Source organism: Dromiciops gliroides, chromosome 6 (genome assembly GCF_019393635.1).
Source record: "Dromiciops gliroides isolate mDroGli1 chromosome 6, mDroGli1.pri, whole genome shotgun sequence".
Taxonomy (NCBI): Eukaryota; Metazoa; Chordata; class Mammalia; order Microbiotheria; family Microbiotheriidae; genus Dromiciops; species Dromiciops gliroides.
The window spans coordinates 4,352,718-4,373,745 of NC_057866.1; the positions used below are offsets into that span (position 1 = coordinate 4,352,718).

Genomic DNA, 21,028 nt, shown 5'->3' on the forward strand with positions numbered 1-21,028 from the left:
AAGAGGCCCGCCTCAGCCCGCCCTGGAGAAGGCAGGAGGAGGCCGGGCGGCCCGCCGCCACCTGCTTTAGGTAGGAGCCCCGCCCCGCCCCGCCCCCCCGATTCTCGGCGGCCCGCCCCTCTCCGGCCCGCCCGCCTTTCCCACCCGGCTGTTGAGGTTGCTGCTCCGACTGCTGCTGCGCCCGGGCTCCCCAGCCGCCCGCCAGCCCGCGGCCGAACGCACGACTCAAGTTTCCCGGGCAACTTTCGCCTGGGAATCCCTCCAGGAGGGCGATCCTCGGCCCCGCAGGCGTCTGAGCGCCTGGCTCCGCGGCGGCGGCCGGCCCGGAGACTTGGGGGAGCCCCGCGATCGCGCCCCTCGGGGGAGCAGCAGAGGCTGCAGCGGAAGCAGTGCTCCCCCAGCCCGTCCCGGCGCTGCTGCTGAATCTTTGATGAGGCAGGTCCGGTGAGTGCAACCTTAGCCGGCCCCGGCCCCAGGTCTGGCGGCCGAGCGCAATCCTGTGCGCCATCCCCTGGGCCGCGTGCTGCCTGCGGCCGTCCCCCACCTCCCCACGCTCTCCCCCCATCCCCAGCCCGGAGCAGGTGTGTTGGTCCTGGTGTGTGTGTGTGAATGTGTGAGTGTGTGAAAGAGTTGGGGAAGGAATTCCCCCCCACCCCACCCCGTGGAGTTCCCATCTAATTGAACGGCCTCGGGTTGAGCAAAACACCCTAGGTAGGTGTTTGCTTGTGAACCTGCGTGTAGGAAGAGGCGGGCGCGGTGCCCTGGGCTCGCCCTCTAAGGCGGTTTCTTAATTAACCCCCCGGGGTTGCTGAGCGCCGAGATGAGGGGCTGCACCCAGCCTCCATGCGGGACTTGCCGGGAGAAGACCCCGGGGACCCGCGCCGCCACGGTCTTCCAGCCGAGAGCACGCGTGTGCTGCTGGACGACCCGTTCCTCAGAGGCGAGCCCCAAATAGCTGTCTTTTCTGAACGAAATTTCAGGCGTAAATTAGCTATCCCTGTGTCCTCTTTTGCGTGTGTGCACCCCCGCGAGTTTATTTTCTATTGGAGATACCTTAATGAGGTTAATCATCAGCTAATTAAATTGAGTTTCGAAAGAAAAAAAAATGCCCAAGAATAATTTCCAAAGTGTTCAGCTGCGAAGCTTTCACAATTAGGGGATTCATGGCCTCTGTGCATTCAGAGATTTGGACTGGAGCTTGTGCGCGCCCCGCTGGGCAGCGGGTAAGACGTGGAATGTGGTGGGGGGAGCGGGGGCGGGGGCGGCAGAGGGGGTAGAAGTTCTGGAACCTGAGCCCGGAGGAGAGAGAGAAGCAGAAGCAGGTCTAGCTGCCTGCGCTCTGCTTTTCTCATCCCTGGGGATGTCTCCAGGGGCCCAGGGGGGAGGAGTAAGTATAAAGCTTGCCTCCCCTCCCAGCGTTCAGGTTAGATGCAGATAAAAAAAGAGAACTGAGGAGCTAAGACAGTATGGGTAAGTAGAGGCAACTCACTCCTCGTAGTGCACAGAGGCTGGGGTTTGGGGTCAAAAAGACTGGTTACGATCCTGCCTCTGACGCTCAGTGGTGGCCTGTCATTCCCAGTAGAATGGCAGCCCTTCGAAGGCAGGGATGGCTGACAGTTTTGGTCTTCTTGGCAGTGTGCTCAGCACCGTGCCTTAAACATAGCAGGAAACCTCTTAATCACTGTTGAATGGAATTGGGCACAGTCTCATGCAGTAGAAAGGAAACTGGCTGGCACTGGAGGAGGTAGGTTCCAATCCCAGCTCTGCAGCTGGCTTACTGCCCTTGTGACCTTGACAAGTTGCAAGGGTTTGGACTCGGTGACCTCTGGGGGTATAGATCTTTGATGCCAAAGTGTGGGAGACTGGCCAACCTGCCCAGCCTATTTGCGCCAAGCACTCCCCAGCTGAGCTGATCGGGACTCTTTTTAAGCCCATCTTTCTCTTGATTGGAGTTGTGTTCAGTAGTGACGTCTTGATGATGAAAAGAGGAAAGCTGTGGTGGTGTCATCCTATCATAGATTTAGAGCCAGGAGCTGGTTCCAGTTCCATCATTTTATAGAAGAGGCACAGAAAGATTTTAAGTGACTTGCCCAGGGTCACATAACTCTGGGTTTCTGGGGGCAGAATTTACACCCAAGCCTTCCTGACCTAGTATGTCACCCATCGGCTTCCTCTTGGTAGTGACCACTGACTTTTAACGTGGGAAGTGGGAGCATGGCTGGGTTGAGTTGGCTTAATAGGAATGCGTAGGGTTCTCTGTGCTTCTGGCTGTGAAATGATGGCAAAAGCTCTTTGAACAGGAACGCTTGAAATACTTACCACCAAATGGTGCCCCCTCCTTCCCCCCTCCCCCTCAGTCACACTGGAATGACTGACGAGCTCCTGGACTTCAGGGGGAACAGCCTCCTGCCTCCTGTCTCCTGCCTCCTGCCTCAGCCTCAGCCTCCTGTGTTTCTCAGAAGCTCCAGAGTGATGCAAGCACATCTTATTTATTCTTGGGCTCTGAGATCTTGAGCTGGAAGGGACCAACGCCCTCATTTACAGATGAGCCACCTGAGAAGCCAGGTGGCTGATCAAGGCAGAATCTGAATGCAAACCCTTGGCCTCCGAATTCTGTGCTTTCTGCACAGCTGGCAGACTCTTTAGGGGTGTTTCTCCTTGGCCTCTTTCCCAGGATCATGCTAATCCAGGACTTGTACAATTTTGTTTAGAACCCCTCAAATTCACAAGTGTCTTCTAAGACAAATCCATTCCCTCCACAGAAAGAACTACTGGTAGTGAGTAAGAAGGAAAGACAGACTAAGCAGAGAAATGTCTTGGGATGTCCCTTTGGATTGGAGGGAATTGGGTCTGGAGCCCTGATTTTTTGGGACCATGTAGACCACTTCTTGGGTGGTTCCCTCACTTCCCACAATTCCCTCACCACCTACTGGCTGCTCCTCAGTAACTTTCTAGGTCTACAGAGCTTCCTGGGGGATGGAGAGTTAAGTGACTTGTCCCAGGTCACAAAGGTGGATCCTGAACCCAGGCTTTCCTGACCCTATTTGTGCCAAGGACTCCTTGACTGAGCCCTAGAATGATGGTTGCTTCTCGGAGTTGTGACATAGCCAATTAGAGGACAGTAAGGAAATGTCTGCCAGAGGAACTGTCTCCCTAGGGATTCGGTTCTGACCAAAGAGGTCCGAAAGCTCCCGGGCTCCCCTTTCAGCTGTCATGCTGGAGGGAATGTGATCTATCCTTAAAGTGATCAATAATGTAGGTGATTGAACCTGAAGGATGGGTGGGCGGTTCTTCAGCATCCTTTCCTGTCTGGGATATGTCAAGGCTGTGAACAGGAGCCTCAGGTTTGATGGGGGTGGTGAGGTGGTGGTTATTTGTCCATTCAGGGCTTCCTGGGGTTTAGAGATATAAATCTGCCACCTCCCAGAGCTGACCCTGCAATATGTTCTAGAAAAAAGTAAGAACTCCTCCTCCTTTCCTTTTTCCTTCCCCTTAGCTCCATCCTTTTGTGACTGGGCACATTTCTTTGTACCTCAGCTCTTGGATAAGACAAATTAATAACCAAGCTGTCTGATGGAAGATGCCTGCAGAAAGTCTGAAGGCTGAGGTGCTGTTAACCTCCCCCCTTTCCTGCAGGTCCAATCACTTCTCAGGACCCCGACTTCTTCCTCTGGCCAATGAGGGGGTTGTACTCTGTGACTCCTAAGTTTCCTGGCCAGCTTTGACCCTCTGATTCAGTGATACAGATTGTGCTTTGAGAGCTAATGAGCCAGTGTTAGAGGCAGATAGTACGGTGAATAGTGTTAAACTCAGAAAGACCTCAGTTCTAATCCTGCCTCAAACTCCTACTAGCTGTGTGCCCCTGGGCAAATCACTTAACCAAGCCTCAGTTTTCTCACCTGTGAAATAGGGATAGTCCTAGTGTGTACCTCACAGGGCTCTATTATGTGGATGAAATGGGATAATTTATGTTTGCTTTGCAAATCCTGAAGCCTTGTATGAATGCCAGCTATTGTCAATAAGGTTGTTGCTGTTCATCCTAATAGTCCTTGGGCATTCTCTGCCTCTGGCCTCAGAAGCTATCCAGGCACCTGCGTGCCCCAGAGAGCACATCAGTAGGTTGGGTTCTAACCCGCCCTAAAGGGGGAGCAGGAAGTTCATCTGGAACTGGGCTGAGTTGCTCCACTCTGTGGAAGAAGCCGGGATGGGGAGAACTGTTGGAATGGGGGGAATTGCCCCCTCTGACATTCCAGAGGAGCCAAGTGGAACCTGTGGTCAGAATTATAATAATATTATGATATAGAACAATGGAATATTGTGGAACACTCTACAGACGTGATCTTGTCTGATCCTCACAGCAACCTCGTGAGGCAGATGCTGAAGGTGGTTCCCCCCATTTTATAGATGAGGACACTGAGACCCATAGTGGGGAAATAACTTTGACATGGTTACTCAAGAAGTCGTAGTAGCAGTAATAAGCATAATACTGACAGTCAGTGCTTATATAAGTCTTTATAGTTTACAAAACACTTTCTCTTTGTTATCCCAGTGGATCCTCACAGTAATATGGGGTGTTAGGTACACTGTTTTCTCCATTTTATAGATGAAGAAGAAGAGGATGAGAGCATTAAAGTGACTTGCCCAGGTCCTATACAACCGATACTGAATCAGGATCTGAATTCATGTCTTCCTGCCTCTACTTCCAGCACTCTAGTCACCATCCCACCACTTCACTTCTTTAAATATCAAAGGCAGTTTTCGAATCCAGTTCAGGTTCACTGTCCACTCTGTATGGTACCTGTGCTGTGACTGTAGTGAAATAACAATGAAGATAGTAGCAATAATAAATAATTATCCTTATTGCTACTAGGGCAGCTAGGGAGTGCTGCAGCAGATACACTGTCAGCCCTGGAGTCAGAAAGACTCTTCTTTTTGAGTTCATATCTGGCCTCAGACACTCACTAGCCATGTGACCCTGGACAAGTCACTTCACTCTGCCTCAATTCCTTCATTTGTACAATGAACTGGAGAAGGAAATGGCAAATAACTCAAGTATCTTTGCCAAGAAAACCCCAAATGGGGTCATGAAGAGTCAGACATGACTGAAAATGACTCAACAACAACAAAAAAATTGCTTCTATCTCTTTTGTAAAAATACAGCAAACTCTCCATCATTTTCCCCAATGGAGGCAGCTATAGCAACAGATGATCTGAAACCCTGGGTGAGCCAAAATGCAGATTTCAACAATGGGTAAAGCGAGTCTCCCTTTTTGTTTAAGCCACTATTGGAGAGCATGAGTATTCCTCAGAGAGGGGAAGAGCCCGGGTCCCTCCATCTCCCAAGTAGCCGAGCCTCAGTCGGGTCTCTTAGCCAAGCTAAAGCTCCCCTCCACCTTTACTCCAGACTTAAGCCCTTAAAAGCCCGGTGGGGATTTATAAGCTGGAGGGCTCTGTTTTTCAGTGCCAGTAAACATGCTGGATTCTCCTCTGACAGCTGTGGAGGGGCTGCCAGATGTCCGAGAAAAGACAGCGTGTGGTGAGTAGAACCAGGATATGTCACTGAGAGGCCACCCTCCCCCCACACACGTTACAGATACAGACACTGAGGCCCAAAGAGCAGGGGGCATGTGCCCTGGCATTGGGTCACAAGGCAGGGAGGGGGCATATCCAGTGTCCCTTCACAGAGGATCAGCAGAGATGCCCAGACTTCAAGGACTGTGAGGAGGTTGTGGCCCTGGGCCTTGGGGTTCTCATGAGGCACATTCCTGATGGTAAATCAGAACCAGCTCTGTTGTTTCCTGTTGAGGCCTCCCATGTTCTGAGCCCCATCACCTTTGGCTCACAGTCTCTAAGGAGCCAACTGACCAGCTGCTCTGTATGTGTGCCCATGCCTCAGCTTCCTCACTGGAGAGAAACCTCCTTGGGGCAAGCAAGGACTTGGCTGTGTTCAGTCTCCAGAAGTCAGAGGGCCTGGGTTCAAATCCTGGCTCTGATGACCTTGGGAAACCCCTTCACTTCCTTGGCCTCAGTTTCCCCATCTGTAATAGGAGGGCCAGTGAGGTCCCATCCAGCTCGTGTCTTTATTCCTGTACATCTCCCAGTGCCTGACTGGGACCGTGCAGCTTATGGGGGCTCAGGGTTTCTTGGTGAAGTTCCTGAAGGGCAAACATCCTCTTTGTATCCTCAGCACTTAGCACAGGGCCTGGCATACAGTAGGTACTTAATCAATGCTTTGTTGATTAACTGAATGAAACAGGTTTCTTTCTTCACATGGTAATCATAGTGGGGTACAGTGAGTAAGGAGGGCCTCCAGCCATATGGGATGGTCCTCTTGGGATGAACTTGTGGGAGACCATGGGCTGGAGATGCAGGGGGTGGGTGGGTGGGCCTTGAGAGCACAGATGGATAAAACCATTTAGGATGTTCTAGTGCCTCCTCTTTCTGAAGTTCACCTTTGGAAGATTCCAGGCAGCATTACCAAGCAGAAAAGAGTCTTGAGATGGGGGTGGAGATTTTGGCTTACCCTGTCACTTGCCAGCTATGTGACCTTGGGCAAGTCACATCCCTTCCAGGCCTCAGTTTCCCTGTCTATGCATTGAGGGACTTGCACTTAATGGTTTTTAAGCCTTCTTCTGACACTAAATCGGTGCTTCCATGTCCCTGTGCTTTTAGAATAGCCATGAACTTTCAGGACATCGTGGAGGTGATGGGTGTGTGTGGGGGGCTTCTTTCAGGATGGAAACTGTGAGCAAACCAGCCTGTAACGCACTTTGGGGCCTTTGCCTTTCTTTGTATTCTCAGAACTTAGCCTAGTGCCAGCATGCAGAACCTGCTTAATGAATGCTTGTCGAGTTGTTGATTCTTGATTCGGGTAAAACTAAACAAGGAATGAATGTCCCCATCTTTGAGCATCGGGCTCTGAGTGGCTGAGAAGTTACTTGGTTGAGAAGTGTGCTGGAAAGGGGGTTGTCTGTGGCATCAGAGGAGTCTCATGAATTCTGCCTGCCCATCAGGCTCCTGTCTCCATGCCTTGCCATCAACCAGCATGTTTCCCATGCTTAGAGTCACTGCACCTCTTCATCTCAGCCTCCTACAATCCCTGGCTCTCTTCAGAGCAGTTTGCTGACCTCTCCCACCACCTCCAGCTCCCAAGGGCTTCCATCCCCTCATTTCATGTCTACTTATGTGTTTGTGTTGGGCTCCATTGCTGCTTAGCACAGCACGTGTTTATCAGCCCACCTTTATCAGGGACCTACTGTGTGCCAGATTTGGGAAAGACCAGATGCTCACAGACTGACTGACGTTGGGCCCTTCCAGCTGTGTTTTCTGAAGTTTTAAACCTGTGGTCTTTGGACCAGTTTCTATGGCTGAGAACTCTGGAACTTGTGGCGAAAACCCTACAAGAATGCCTTTGGGTTCCCAAACCTGATTGGGCGCCCTCATGGGTGTGCGTGGGGCTACATTTTTCTCTCTTCTGATCAAGTACAAGGACTGTTTACTGAAGCCAGGGCGCGGACAGTGGGCAAACAGATTTTTCTAGTGAATATTGAGGCCAAGGAGGGCCGGGGACAGGCTTTCTGCAGCCTGAAAAGTGGGCCATGGCCGCTGGAGTCTTGCTGAGAAACTCCCAGAGCATGGTGGGCAATGAGTGCTATGGTTCCAGCTCTGACTCTTTGGGGTCCTTCTGTGCTCCACAGTAGCCTACATTTTTGCTAAGGATCCGATCTTTATATCTCCATCTCTATCTGTTTCTGTATCTGTAGATATACACATATGCATGCATAGATAGGCAAATCCTATATTTTGGCAAAATATTCTATATATGTGCACATACATGTGTGTATATGTGTGCATATGTGCATATATACATGTGTGTGCCAATGAAATGAGAAAAAATTGTAACAAAACCCAACCATATATGCACCTTACTTTTAGTTCATCTTGTCTGTTTCCTGCTGGGTTAGGACTGAACCTTAAGGATGCGCTTGGCTGTGCCATCTCTAGACTGAAGTGGTGGAAAGAGCTTTGCAGTGGGAGTCAGGACCATGGATTGGAGGCTGAGTTGTGCTGCTTACTGTCTGTAAGGTTGGGGGCAAATCACTGAATTAAATACCTCTGTGGGCCTCCTTAGTGTAGATGAAGCTCACAGCCCAGAGTAACAAAGCTAGTACTTGATTGAGGCAGGATTCACACTCAAGTTTTCCTGACTGCAAGGGCTGCACTCTGTGCTCAGAGGCTATCTACAAAAACAAACAAAAATCACCCTCACTAAAAGAGATCTCAAAACTTGGTTGGGTTTTCCCCCCAAGTTCCATTGATCTCTCAATCCCATATTTCTCTGGGACCTGCTCACCTATTTTTAAACCTATTCTTGATGTTGTCTTTCAAAAAAAATGGGTAAATGTCCTATTCCCTATAGTCAGGTTATTCACCCACACACAAACATTGCCAAGTACCTACTTTGAGTGTGCAAACACACACACACACACAGTGTATATCTCTGGGTAGAACATAAGCTCTCTTGAGAACAGGGATCATTTAATTTTTTGTCTTTGTATTTCCAATACCTAGCAGAGTCCCTGGCACACAGTAGGCACTTACTGAGTACCTCAGAAGGAGAGACACTGCTGCCTTTGAAAAACATCAATTTCCTTGCTCTGAGAATCCTATTCAAATAAGATTGGCTCCTGGGGGTAGTGACCCTCCATCCTGGCTGGGCCTAGGGGGCTTCAGCTTCTTGTGACCCCCAGCTGAGGTCACTCTGGGAGGTCTTGTTCCTTCACACAGCTTGGAAGAGTTAGAAGAGGGCTGGGCTTTATTATTCGCTTCTTCCCTCAACATGCTTGCTGTTTGTTGTATTTCCTGGTACTGGTCCTTGTGGCTTTGACCTGACTGCCCCCACCCCAATCTGATCATGAGCTTAGGGGCCGAGCCAGGTTCTCTTCATACCCCTCATCTTCCTTTTCCTTCTGCTTGTGCTCGGGTGATGGGAGCCAGGCTCGTCTGTCTGGGTGACTGGTTTTGCTCCTTTCTCACTGGGCCAGTCATGGGGCCAGACTTTTTAGCTCTCGATATTATTGCCTGCCCTTCATCCTAAGCAGACTTATTAATCATAGCAGGACAAATCCAGTGAATGCTTTTGTTCTCTAAGATTGTTAAAACCAGCTGGCAAGAAAGCCTCTGACCCAGCGACTGCGCTGGTGACGGTCACTGCCATTACAACAAAAGGATTTTTGCATGAAGTGATGGACAAGTGTGTTCATCTGATTTTGATTTTTTTTCCAGTCTCATCTCTAGGGACTCTGTCCCCTCTGCTTTTCAATGAATGCCTGAAGCCCCAAAGAATGAAAAACTGGAATTACCTGTTAAGAGAAGATGGCTGCCCGACAGCCCCTGGCACTCAGTCTAGCTGGCTCAGACCATTTCAAGAAAACACAGTGGGCACAGTTTTGAAAAACAGGCTGTCGTCAGTGTGAGAAAAGGTGGGCATTCATTGTCCCTTTCAGCTCACTCCTGAGGCGGCAGGACAGAGCAGCCAGAGGGCTGGCCTTGGAGCCTGGAAGCCTGATTTAGGTCCAACCTCTGACATCTCTCTGTACCCTAGTTAACTTCTTAGTGGACCAGGAAACTGTCTAAAGTTCTAAGTTATAAAGAGAAGATCTGGCTTCTCCTCTCCCCCCTCTGCTGCCTGCTGGCCCTGGGACTTGGGACAAGTGGGGGAATGGGAGCATCGTCCCCAGAATTTGACGAACTTAAAGAAGGCCTGGCTTTGGGGCCCCAGGTCTGCAAAGGCCAGTGCCTAGGTCCCCTGAACAGCTGCTTAGGTGCCCACTTTGTGCATGGTCCTGCCCCAGCCAAAGCCTGATTTTAGGAAGCAGGTTGTTTGATAGGTCGCACTGAAAGCCTCCCTCACTGTGATCTGTGCATCTTATTTTTACAACGTTACTAAATGTACAATTTAAAATGTAAAAAGTGCAATTTGTTAAGCTTACAAGTTAAGTCAGTAAGCATTCATTAAGCACTTACTGTATGCCCGACACTGTGCTAAGAGTTGGAGATTCAAATAGAAGCAAAAAGACAGTCTCTGATTTCAAGGGGCTCATATTTCAATGGGGAAAGATAAATAGTTAAGCCCGATAATACAACTATATTTTTGCAAGTCCCTTCAACCTATGACTGCTCATGGCTCAAATTCCTGTAGCCTTTAGGCCCTGCCAAGTGGCTTAAAGAGATGATGTCCTTTGGTGCCCTCCCCGCTTCCCTCTGCAGCCTCCTGGCTGCCCGGGCTTTCTTCAAGGTTCCGATGAATCCCTGCTTCAGAATGAAGCCTTTATGGCTCGCCCAGGGCCTTCCCTCTGTGAATTCATCCCTCTGTCTGTCCGTGGTTGTCCATAGATGTTTGCAGCTTGTCTTCCCCATTAGATGGTTACCTCCTCAAGGGCAGGAATTGTCATTGCCACATGGTCAGCACTCCATGAATAGTCCAGTTTTCCTGGTTCTGCTCTAGCCTTCTCCACACCGTTCAAGGTCACCGGTTGGGTCTCAGCCACTAGGTGCTTAGAGGTTGGATTGGACCCCGGGGCAGCCCCCCGCTTCTAGTGTTCTCCCACATCGGGAGGGCCAGCTGGACAAGCTTGGAACAGCCTTCCAAAGGTCACTCTCCAGGGCCCGTGGGCCTAGCTCGGAGACAGCCCTTTCCACACTCTTGATGCATCATTGGACAACTTGAGGCTGGCACACAATCAGCATGAGGTAGATGTAGGTCTCTGTGGTGTATGGGGGGAGGCCAGGGATCGGCTGAGTCTTGTAATGAATAATAACCATACTCACTAGCAGTTCTCTGCTGTGTTGTGGTTGTAAAATGATTTAACTATATCACTCGTGATCCTCCCAGCAAAGTAGGTGCTGTTGTTGTCTCCATTGTACAAAAGAGGACATTGAGGCAGGTAGAATTCAAGGGACTTGCCCAAGTAAGTGTTCAAGTCAGGATTTGAACTCAGATCTTACAGACTCCAAATCTGGCACGTTATCCACCATGCCACCTTGCTGCTTACCTAAGACTATATGGAGTCACTGACATAGGGAGGTGGTGGTTATGTTAAGATGGGCTCAGCTTGGATGCTGTCACTGTTGTGGGAATGACCTTGACAGAAGCTACTGTTATCCTGCGGGAGGGGAGAATAACGGGAAAGCCCTTTTGTCCAAGTTAGAAGGAAGAAAACACCAGCCTTCTGCCCTTTGACAACATTATGAACCTCTGAGCAAAGGCTTCCATGCAAACTGAACTGTGACCATGAGCAAGGATGACAACAAACTGCCCTTAATACGGAAGCTCGCTCGGCTGGGGCCCATCCTTCAGCCCTAAAATATCAGCAGGGCCCCGAGTTCAAGCTGGGCTGGCCCCGCCTCTCTAAGATTCCCTCAATATGGCATCCCAGCTGGCAAGGAGAAAGTATCAGCAGCAGCTTGAGGGCCCTGTGTTGGCCAATGAGAAAGATCACTAAGCTCTCAGCCCAACCAGTAATTCTGAGTACCCTCCCATGTGAGAGTGTACATTCTGGGTTTTTTGTTTTTTTTAGTGAGGCAATGGGGGTTAAGTGACTTGCCCAGGGTCACACAGCTAGTAAGTGTTAAGTGTCTGTGGTCGGATTTGAACTCAGGTCTTCCTGACTCCAGGGCCAGTGCTCTTTCCACTGCAGCGCCACCTAGCTGCCCCTAGGGAGTGTACATTCTGGAAAGACCCTCCACCGATGTTCTTAGCCAGTCCTTTCTCAAGGTCTGCATTGGAGGCTGGGCGCAGCCAATGAGCTTCCTCATCTGCCTGGGCTGGTTGGGATCCATCCGTATCAGTCTTGGGCAGCAGCAGCTCCTTAACTTCATGCTAAGTCATGGAGGGCTCCCAGGTGGAGGTTAATCTGTTGCTCCTGGTCCAGGAAGGACAAAGGCTTCTTCCACCAATGAAGACCTTTGAAGCACCAGAATATTAAAAGTAGACAGCAAGGATCACAGAGTGGGAGCTTCTCTCTTCTCTTCTCCCTCCCCCCTCCCCATTTTATAGATGAAAAAACTGAGGCCTATGGAAGGGAAGTTATGTGTTCAAGGTTGTTGAAGCAATAAGAATTAGAGGCAGGATTTAAACTCAGGTCCTCTGACTTCAGAGGAGAGGCTAGTTTGAGTCCTACACCAGCAGACCTAGGATTAGGCCTTCCAGGCCATTGGCTAGGAAGGAAAAAGCATTTATTAAGCACTGACTATGTGCCAGGCACTATGCTAAGCACTCTACAAATATCTCCTTTGATCCTCACACCAGTTCTGGGAGGGAGGTTTTATTGTCATCCCCATTTTTCAGTTGAGGAAACTGAGATGGATAGGTTGAGTGACTTGCCCAGGGTCTCATAGGAAGGGTCCTAGCCTGAATTTGAACTCAAGTCTTCCTGACTCCAGGCCTGGTGCTCTGTGGAGCCCCCTAGTTGCCTCCAGACCAGAGTCTCAGTCTTATCCAGGATGTAGACAAGGTTGGCAGTCTGAGAGGGTGTGGTGCAGTGGCCACCAGCCCCACACAGAGAGCCCCTGCATTGAGGACATTCCAGACCCACCAGAACACAGAGGAGTTCACCCACAGCAGATGCCCCTCCCAAAGATGCCAGTCGAGGCCTCTTCTGCTCCCCTACATGCTCAGTTAGCCATGGGTGTCACACTCCTGCCGAGGGGTGGGGCCTGTGCTGCTGTCACCTGGTCCTCTGGCCCTTGGCGGGGCCCTTTTTTTGGCCTCAGGCCGGCTCTGTGGGATGCAGGCGCCATGTTTGTGCTGCAGGAAACTGTAACCAGGGATGAGATACGAGTGTCTGCTTGGGGTTAATATTTGGCCTGGGTCAGAGGAGAGGAAATGCCTGCAAGCCAACAACCCGTCCAGCTAGTTCTGGGAGGCCAAGGGTGAATGATCGATGCTTTATCTACTGTGCAATCTGCCCCCTGGAGCCCCTGCTCACCAGGGGGCTGGGGTCACACGCAGCACTTGTCCTGGAGCCCCTTGAGGCCCACGGGGCTGGTCAGTTTTTGTTTCTTTGTGCCCTTCTCTTGAGCCTGTATATCTATATTTTGTTATTATTATTCCTACTGATATTAGCAGCTGTAAAATGTTTCAAGATTGGCAAAACGCTTTAACAATATTAGTTCACTTGATTCCCACAACATCCTCAGGAGGCAGATACAGTCATTAGCCCCATTGTACAGAGGAGTAAACCGAGGCTGAGAGAGGCCATGGAGACGACATTTAAAATGCATGGGATCAAAACATTCAGGATTCTTAGAGGCAGGTTTGTAATAGCTCTAAAGCATTTCTTCCAGCCAAAGCAACTCATAAAGCCACCAAAGTCAAAGGTGTTGGCGTCTAGGGCAGTGGAGGGAAGCCCCTCACCAACAGGTCCTTGGAAGGCGGAGGTGCTGGGGGCCCGGGTAGTACAAGCCTTCGTCAGATCCTTGGTCCTAGAGCTGGAAGACTTTACTCCAACTGCCTCAATGCAGAGAGAAGGAAACTTCCGGGCAAAGCAGGCAGAGACCCTAGTCTTGCCCAAAGACACCATGGGAGCCATAGCCCAAGATCCTACAGCCCAGCAGTAAGGGGCAGGACACAAAAGGAAGGGGCAGTCCCAGCTTGGGGCTGGATCATGGACTCATTCCTCAGACCCTCGTTCTGTGCAGGGCAGGAAGCGGGCCTTTGATTAAACTTACAGATGTGGAAAGACAATAGGATATGGAGCTGGGTTCAAATCCTGGTGCTGTCACTTCCTACCTGGGCGACCTTGGACAAGTCATCTTACCTTTTCTGGGTCTAGTTTCCTCAACTGGAAAATAAGGGGGTTAGAATCAATCAGCTCTAGGGCCCCTTCTCTCTCCAGATCTATGGCATGGGACCTTTCCTACTTCAATGGGTTCTCATTCCCTCTTTTGGGGCCTCAATTCCTTCTTCCTCCCTCCCTCCCTCCTTCATTCCTTCCCTCCTTCCTCCCTTCCTCCCTCACTTCTTCCCTCCCTCCATTCCTCTGTCCCTTCTTCCCTCCCTCCCTCCTTCCTTCCCTCCCTCCTTTCATTAAATATCATTTAATGAAATTAATATTTGTTTCTAAAATGTTTGAATTCCAAACTCTCTGCCATCCTGCTCCCTCTCAGCTTCTCTTTCCCTATTTTGTCCAATGCAGAACACCCTTCTGCTGAGTTTTCTTAGAACTGGGTCGTCTTACACAGAGTGAGTGCTTAACAAATACAGTGTCCCAAAAGTCTTGGTGCTGCCCTCAGACTTTTGGGACAGCCTGTATCTGCTAGCCTGATTGAGGAGGCAGCACAGGATAAAGCAGCAAGGAGTGAGTGTAGTCAAGAACACCCTGCCCACATACGCCCTTCTCTGCAGATCTCCCCCGACTGAGGACTGGTCTCAACTCCTCTCTCCCTATTGAAGTTGCTTTGTAGAACCTAACTTTTATTTGTCTGGGTATGTGAAAGGCAGTGAGGAAGATCTTGTCCTCAAGGTTCCTGTGGCAGGTCTCACTGTGAGACCCTAGACAAGTCACTAGACTGCTCTGTGTCCCCAGACAACTCCCCGTGACTCTTGTTGAAAGACTGCACCTCACTGCCATCTGACTCCCAGCCTCACAGGTAGGAGGAAGGCGGGCACTATCCCCATTCTGAGATTCCCCTTGACTCACATCTCTCCTGGGAGCAGTAACATCCCCCTGGGAAGCCTGGACAGTGAAGCAGCCCCTGTGTGTGTGAGGGAGACGAGCCCTGCTCCTCCTTGGCTGCTAGAGACATTTTCCTGGTGTGGATGGCTTTCCATTCATTTGAAATGCAAGCCTGCTGGGAAGGCTGAGGCGGATCGCAGGGATGGAATCCTCATTAAGGTTAGTGTGTAGATAAGGAGGCATCGACAGCCTCGATGCTTACGTAACACCAATCAGCCTTGGAACCCTGGAGACGCTGATTCATCTTACAGATGGGGAAACTGAGACCCAGGGAGGGGAAGGGACTTGCCTAGGGTCACACAAGCAGGATGCTTCAGGGGTGGGGTTTGAACATAGGTCCTCTGACTCCTTCCACAATACCAAGTTGATTTGCTGGAAATGTGAGTCATCATTCATTTCTCAAATTCAACAAATGGTGATGGGCACTGTCCTAGGCACTGGGGTTCTGAAGAAAAAGAAAAGGAAACTGTTCCCAATAGGGAGGTAACATTCCACTGAGAGGCTAGAAAGTGTACTCAGGGAGATACAAAATATAGACAGAAGAAGGACAAAGTTTCTCTGATAGAGGAGTCTACAGCCCCCCAACAATGGGCTGGAAGGGGGCATCTGTTATGAGAAATGGCTCTGTAGTCTAGCTTGGAGCCAGCTTGGGGAATCTAAGAGCTGGTAGTGTGTAACTACTGCTGTGTGTGTGTGTGTGAGAGAGAGAGAGAGACAGAGAAAGAGAGAGAGAGAGAGAGAGAGAGAGAGAGAGAGAGAGAGAGAGAGAGAGAGAGAGAGAGAGAAGAGGGAGAGAAAGAAGGAGAGAGAGAAGAAGGAGAGAAAGAAGAGAGAAAGAAGAGGGAGAGAAAGAAGAAGAAGAAAGAGAGAGGAGAGAAAGGAGGAGAGAGAGAGAGAGAAGGAGAGAGAGAGAGAGAGAGAGAAGGAGAGAGAGAGAGAGAGAGAGAGAGAGAGAGAGAGAGAGAGAGAGAGAGAGAGCTGGCATTCAATTTGAAAAATAATTGTCTGCAAAGTAGAGATGCATAAATTGCCTTTGGATCCTCAGGGTGCTGTGAGCTGTGAGCTGTCTCAGGTCGGCTCCTTTAGTCTGAGAACATGGCCCATTCTCTGCAGATGACTAGACTTAGCATGAGCCTATTAGAAAGGGGCTCACACTGCCACAGTTTGAGGGAGAAAACAAGCTGACGACTGGATCCAAGACTAGAGACTGGAAGCCAGGGCCCGTCAGTCCAGAGCCAACCCCATGGGACAGACTGTGAGCCTCCTCTCTTGTCCTGGGGCTCTTCAAGTTCTTGAGGTTAATTGGATCTTTCTGACAGTGCCAGTCTAGGAATAGCCACCCCTCCACCATGTGCACGGGCTTGCCTGGATGATGGGGGCTTTTGGCAGCTCACGTCATTTATCGACATTTATTCTTCCTTCCTCTCGGGGGCGCCCTCAGTCTCTGTCTCTGCGTGACCCAGCGTGGGCAGGCCTGGAACGGGGACTGACAGCATCCCCTGGGGCATGGTGCCTGCTCTTGTGGCCTCCAGGGTGGTACCCAGTCCCCTTTCAGAGCCTAGGGGCCTGCCCTTCATGGAGCAGACAGAGGTCTCCTTTCAGAGACCAAGAGGCAGCCTGCATTGTGTTGGGAGGAAGTGGAGGCCTCCAGAAACCTTGGAAAGTCTCTCTGGTTCACAGCTGTGAGTCTTCAGCCTGAAGGGGCAGTGACAGAAGGCCTGGGTGGGCACAGCCCTCTATGCGGAGAGCTGCGGACACAGACAGGACCCCATGGCCCCAGGGACTGTTGCCATTCTTCCTCTTTTACAGCCGAGGAAACTGAGTCTCAGAAAAGTTAAGTGATTTGTCCAGGGTCATGCTGGATTTGCACTCAGGTCCTCTGGATACCAAGTCTGCATTTCTCTACTACACTGAGCATGCTCTGTGGTTTTAGACCCAAGGACCTTCCCTTCTCTTTGACACCTGACGGCAGGATCATCGGCACCCTCTGTATGCTTGAGTGCCTCTATTTGTCAGCTCTCCACGATTGGGGGGAGTGGGGTCCCTGACCTCCTCCAATGTTGTCCTGGGGCTTCTGGAAAGAACAGGTTTCCAAGAACCAGGAGAACATTGTACACAGTTACAGCAACATTGTGTGATGATCTACTGTGATAGATAGACTTGGCTCTTCTCAGCAAGACAATTCCAAAAGACTCATGATGGAAAATGTTCTCCACTTCCAGAGAAAAGAACAGTGGGATCTAGGTGCAGATTGAACCAGACTGTTTCTACTTTTGTTTTTGTTTTTTGAGGTTTTCCCTTGTGTTCTGATTCTTCTTTCACAACATGACTAATGCAGAAATATGTTTAATGTGATTGTACATATATAACCTATATCTGATTGCTTTCTGTCTTGGGGAAGGAAGACAAGGAGGGAGAAAAATTTGGAAGTAGAAATCTTATAAAAAGAAATGTTGAAATTATCTTTGCATGTAACTGGAAAATAATAAAATACTCTTATGATTTAAAAAATAAAAGAAAGGCCAGTAGCTCCTGCCAGTTGATTGGCAAATGGTGGTCAGTGAGGCGTGGGGTCTGACTGAATTCATCCATAATCCATCTTCTGCTGATTTAAAGACAACAAAACACTCAGAGAGAGAGGAGGGAGTGAGGGAGACAGACAGAGAGAGAGAGAGAGAGAGAGAGAGAGAGAGAGAGAGAGAGAGAGAGAGAGAGAGAGAGAGAGAGAGAGAGAGAGATGCCTGCCTGGCAGCAGCACTTATTGTAAGGAAGCAGGACAGTTGGTGTCCAGTTAGTTTTGCCCTACTCTTGTGCAAACCTGGTTGAGAGAGAGGTGGCAGCAATGTCAGCCTCCAGCAGGGAGGGTCAGGGCCCATGGAGGCTAAACCACTAGCCTTGCCTTCTTTTTGTTCAAGTGTTAACTTAGCATCCCCGGTTAAAATCAGAAGGGATTTCTGAAGCCTTCTCATATACCATCCTCCCTAACCCCCATTTTGTAGATGAATACACTGAGGCTCAGGGAAGTGAATTGACTTTGCTCAAAGTTCATACAGTGGCAGGTGTCAGATGGGAGGTTAGGAGGCCCTGCAGACCTTGGCTTGCTAACCTTGCTTCCCCTATGGCTGTGAATCCTGGGAGAGTCTAAGTCTGGGGCAGCAGCAGAGGGCAGTCAGGCCTTTCTCTGGGAACAGTTGGAGGCCGCCTTTTACAAAGGCCGTAAGAAGCTCGTGCCTTCTGGGGGGAGGAGGAGAGAGGAATAGCATCTACACAGTTAAGTATTGAACGAGATAGCTTTGGGAAGGAGGAGTGACTGCCAGGCAGGGGGAAATCAGGGCAGGTTTCCCAGAGGTGGCATCTGAGATGAACTTTGAAGGCAGTGAGAAAGAGGGAGGGCACTCCAGGTGTGGTGCGCAGCGTTCTGGGCTTGCTCTCCCCATCCACCCACTCTCCCGGCAGGCTGAGTCCCCATTAGTGCCTACTGCCTAACCCTCAGGGGCTCAGGCTTGTCTTTTTTCTTTGAAACTACAGTTTTATTAATAGCTTGTGTTTTTATATTGCCTAATATTTGGGGGGGGGTTGCTTTTTAACCTTCTCACAAGCTTCCACTGCTGGGTTTCCCCCTATGATTTTTGGTGGAGAGCCATTATTCAGCCAGACAATTAGCGGTGTGAAAGGGGTGTTTACTAATGTGGAATAGTAAGAACAGACAGTACAAAACACCTCCACCCCCATCTCCAGATAAAAAAGTCTGTGACTCTCCCACATCATCCAGAGAGAAAGTAGCCTCCGGTGTGGAGAGTAGAGGAGGCAGAGGGGGAGTCACAGCACCCGAATTCCATTTGTTAGGTGTTCCCCTTTAGGTGGTATGGGGTAACTTTTCTGTGGGGCTCCTTGGAGGGTCCCCAGAACCTGCCTTTCATCATCATGTAGGGCCTGGCCTCAGCTCCTGACACCTCCACTGCTGGCAACCATCACTGGCCTAGGGACAGTGCCAGCCTGTCCTCCCGAATCCATGAGGTTCTCCTCTGAGGCCCTGCAGGGCTCATGTCCTCCTCCCAGGAGAGTCTTCTTGCAGATGCTTGGATTCCTGGGGTGCCACATGGCCTGCTCCTTTAGAAATGACCCACAGGGCATGACCAAGTTTGCCTAACCAGTTGGACATGCTCCCTCCGCAATATTACTTCAGCTTATCCAATGGCTTTCCACTGCCTTTCTATATTGATCAAGGAATTGGGGTGTGTGGGGCTTGGGAGGGGTTTTTGTACTTCTTCTGAAGCCAGTGATTGATTCAATCTAGATGTGTTCTCACCTGGCCAAGTACCAGGTGTAGCTTCTTGTCAGGTACTTTCAGTGTGTGTGTGTGTGTGTGTGTGTGTGTGTGTGTGTGTGTGTGTGTGTGTGTGGTGATGTGATTGACTCAATCCCCACCCTCTGACAGGCATGTAAATGGTTGGAGGGGAGATGAATGTTGTTCTGGGAACTGCCTGAGACTCTCATTTGGCTAAGATGTACAGTGTGCAAGAGAAAGGAATGTGAGATAAAGATGTAAACATTGATGGGGATCAGATTGGCCAAGGCCTTGAATGGCAGGTTCAAGATGTTTCTTTTGTTCTGGAGGCTCTAGGGCTCTGAAGGTTTGGGGTAGGGAAGTGACCATGCCAGCTCGTTTTACACATGAGGAAATATTAAGGGGACTTGTCTTTTTGAGTTGTCCTGTTTGTCAGAAACACTGGACGCAGAGCATGCAGGAGGCTTTGAATGTGCAAGGACGAAGGTCCCCCTGAGCCAACATCATTTACTGCTGTGCCCCAAGTGGGACTCCCTGTGTGTGTGTCCTTGGGAGGCAAGACAGGCTCCAGTGGTCTGAGCCAGGCCGGGATCCTGCTGGTGCACCTGGGGTCTTCTGCAGATAAGAGGATCCTTCTATCTCATAGTTTAGCAGTTCCCAAGGGAAAAGAATGCACCTTTTGTTTGGCCCCTCCCCTCCCCTTGGTTTTGGTGTCCTACACCTTTGATGTACCAGTCCCCCTCTCATGTTGTGCCCCATCCTGGTATTCCCTCTTCACTTTGTCCTACTAAAGTGTGAACTTCTGTAAAAACCCACTGGGTTCCTGGGCATGTTCATTTCTCTTCTAAAAAACCTGGTTTTTACATAAGTCTCATGACTTTGTGATTGCCTGTGGACAGAAACTGAGGCAAACAAGGTTAAGGGACTTGGCCAGGGTCACCCAGCCAGTAAATGTCTGAGGCCAGATTTGAACTCATATCTTCCTGACTCCAGGGCTGTGCTCTATCCACTGCTTGACCTAGCTACCCCATAGTGCCCATAATTGAAAACAATTGAGAGTCCTAAGGGCAAAGAGAACCTGAGACTGTCCAAGACTTGGGGATCATAATGATATCAACAATGAGGCTTCAGTGGAGTCAGGGAGGCTATCATTAGGGCAGGGAGAAGGATGCCCTGAGTCTGAGGAATAAGACTTATTTCAAGGGACGTAGACCACTTTCATTTTCACATCAAAGCCAACATGTTGGGTTACTTAACAGTTTCCAGGTTTTGAAAAAGGTTACTTTCTTTTAACTTGTAGCTGAAACAGAATGCCCCTAAGGTTCCAGGCAGCAGCCCCCAAGGAAAGGGAAACTTCCAACCTCTGAAACTGCCCCAGAGTGGCCCTGCTTTGTGTCACACTTTTTTTTCCAGGCTCTCCTCGGCTCAGCCAGTGGACCTGCTGACCATGCACCCTGGGTTCCTGTGGCATGGAGGGGGAAGCTGAGAAAGGAGCTCAAAGGGAGAGAGAGAGGGAAAGAAAGAGAGAGACAGAGAGACAGAAAGACAGAGAGACAGAGAGACAGAGGCAGAGACAGAGACACACAGAGAGACAGAGAAACACACAAAGAGACAGAGACAGAGACACACAGAGAGAGGGAGAGACAGAGACAGAGAGACCCAGATCCCAGACCCTTCCCCTGCACAGACCTCCCTCCTAACGTGGGCATTCATAACCATGAGACCATAGGGGGTAGGGAACCAAGCTCCTTTTGGACTTAAGGTCTTAGTTGATGCTGCTTTAAATGTGACTGGAGCCTTTGTCTGGTTTCATCCGATAAAAGGAGACTTGGCTGATTTGTTTCTTCCTTTGTTTTTGATGAGGCTGGAACCCCTTCCTTCAAACAGTTATGGGGATGGAGGCTTGAGCATTCCTGAGGTCAGCTGGACAGTTCCTTGGGAATCTGAGAACTCACTGGAATTCCTGGATGTGAGTGGAAGTGAGCTTCTCAGATCTCCCCAC

General features: G+C 50.1%; 1 protein-coding gene across 2 annotated transcripts in view; it reads left to right on the plus strand.

The window, feature by feature from the left end:
* Positions 1-293: 293 nt before the first annotated feature.
* SHANK2 (SH3 and multiple ankyrin repeat domains 2) overlaps positions 294-21,028 on the plus strand; it is a 692,308-nt gene continuing 671,573 nt past the window's right edge. The window contains exon 1 of one of the 2 annotated variants that reach the window (XM_043971951.1): positions 294-444. The gene's annotated coding sequence lies outside the window, so the exon portion shown is untranslated. The remainder of the gene's footprint in view (positions 445-21,028) is intronic. The other variant, XM_043971952.1, reaches the window with a different exon arrangement.